This window comes from Pteropus alecto, unplaced genomic scaffold, assembly GCF_000325575.1.
Source record: "Pteropus alecto unplaced genomic scaffold, ASM32557v1 scaffold21, whole genome shotgun sequence".
In the NCBI taxonomy this organism is placed as follows: Eukaryota; Metazoa; Chordata; class Mammalia; order Chiroptera; family Pteropodidae; genus Pteropus; species Pteropus alecto.
In genome coordinates this window covers 29,929,287-29,931,379 of record NW_006436282.1, presented here as the reverse complement: position 1 = coordinate 29,931,379, position 2,093 = coordinate 29,929,287, and the positions used below count along the sequence as shown (strand labels likewise).

General features: G+C 40.6%; 1 non-coding gene across 1 annotated transcript; it reads right to left on the bottom strand.

The window, feature by feature from the left end:
* Positions 1-1,548: 1,548 nt before the first annotated feature.
* LOC112479783 lies at positions 1,549-1,667 on the bottom strand. Its single transcript, XR_003046367.1, has one exon. It is a non-coding gene; the product is annotated as a 5S ribosomal RNA (ribosomal RNA).
* Between the last annotated feature and the right edge of the window lie 426 nt (positions 1,668-2,093).

Genomic DNA, 2,093 nt, shown 5'->3' with positions numbered 1-2,093 from the left:
CACAGAATGGTAAGAAGAGCAGATGCTTGGTGATTAGGTGTCGGCCCTGCCACACGGGTAGGTCATTCGGATGTCAGATTATCCCCGGTAATAGCTCTCCTTCTGGGCCAGGCCCCCTATCTAAATTATTTTATTAGTTAAGGAAGAGGTAAAAGTTGTTGTTGAATCTACTGGGTCTTAATTGCCTTCAGGCTAAAACAGTCCATGCGCCAACGTGGCACATTTGGGGGTGGCCCCTTCACCTCCCCTTCAATTTATTTCTGCTCTGTTGACGACACTAATATACAGCTTCTCGATCAGGAATGCAACAGTAAAAAGTTCCACAGAATGAAAAAAAGGCTCCAGCCTTCAGCTTGGGCCTCGAATAATGAAACGTTCTTCAGTTATACAAGAGTGAGAAGCAGCGGTGTGATAAAAGGCATAAGGTCGACATTTAGCGTGCGGCACTGCTTTTGATCGGCAGGCCTCCATTTCCTTAATGTGCCCTCATTGAGATGAGTGGCATTCGCTAATCTTTTCTAGAACTTACGATAGAAATTTCAGAATATTTCGATTCCCACATTTTTATGTTTTTCACTTTTAACCAGTCACAGCATGCCTCGACTCGAGTTCGCAATTGAATCCCAACACTCTTTTTTTCTCTTCTGTCCCCGTTCTTAGTGTCACGATCGGCCCCTTCCCATGGTCTAATCCACCTGCATGACGATGAGAATTCTCCTTCTAAGATATGACGTTGAATCTTTCACCCTCCTGCTAAGAAACTGTAGATATTTTCACATTTTCTAAACTACAAAGTTTATTCTTAAATAGTGCATTCAAAGTTCTTCCGATTCTTGTAAAAAAAACAAAAAAAATCACGTATAATCCGCTTTCCAATATAATGGAGACACAATAGACTACATCTAAATGCCTACCCATCCTGAAATTCCAGTATCTACATTCCTCTTCATTTCTCTTTCTCTTTAAAAAACGCAATCTGAACTCCGTGAATGAAGAGCTCATCAGTTGTTTCTTATTCCATGGAGCCATTATTTCCTAATCAAATGGAAGTAACCAATCTCTCGATTTTCACGACATTGATTTTAGAACCAGTTTTGCCTGTGAAATGCTGTAGTATGCACTAATTTATAAATTACACAGAGTAATTTCCTGGTCATTTAGATAGTGAGTACTTTTTTTCTTTTATTCCTTGCAATGTCCCAAACAACACCTTGCTCATAATGTGGACCTAAACAAAAGGAAGAAACGATTGGTAAAGAAAGGAAATGTTACTTTGATAACAACTTGATAAAAATGTCTTTGTGTGGTCCGGTCTACACCATCGCTCATTAATAGACTGAGACCAGTACAAAACAAAGAAACGTATAAAGGTTTTCGAGGTGGGGATTGCGTTGTGAAATAAGGCCCGCCATAGTTAGATAATTGACATATTTTTTAACCAATCACCAGGATTTAGCTAAACAAATGCTTCCATTTGCACTCTTCTGTGTGATTACTTATTTTTATTTTGTTTTATTTTATTTTATATTTTATTTATTTTATTTTTTATGCCTACAGCACCTGGTCTTCCTAGGTGGTCTCCCATCCAAGTACTAACCAGGCCCGACCCTGCTTAGCTTCCGAGATCAGACGGGATCAGGCATGTTCAAGATAGCATGGCTGTAGACACTTATTTTTAAGTAGGTGAAACCCACCCGTCAATATAATTCCACTTGAAGAGCCACTGCTCTTGTTTACCTTTTACACTTAAAATAGTCATTATTATTTTTTCAAATTACATTCAGGAAAGGAACCCGATAGCAATCTATAGAGCTACATTCTCAAACCTTGGCTTCTGAATTTCTGCGGTGGAGTTACCTGAGAGCGTAGCTCTGATCGTGGATTTCCGGGTCTTCTAGATGCGCTAACTCAGCATCCCGGAGCGGTACCCAGGACACAGGACTGGAACATGCTCCGTGTTCCTTGCCCTGTGCTCCGAGGCTGGGGAATCACGTGTGCTGCTCAGCTTGTTCCAGAACTTTGCTTCACATGAGTCATTAAGACAGAGAGACGATGTACCGTATAGAAGATCGTTACCAGACCGTTTGATCTTC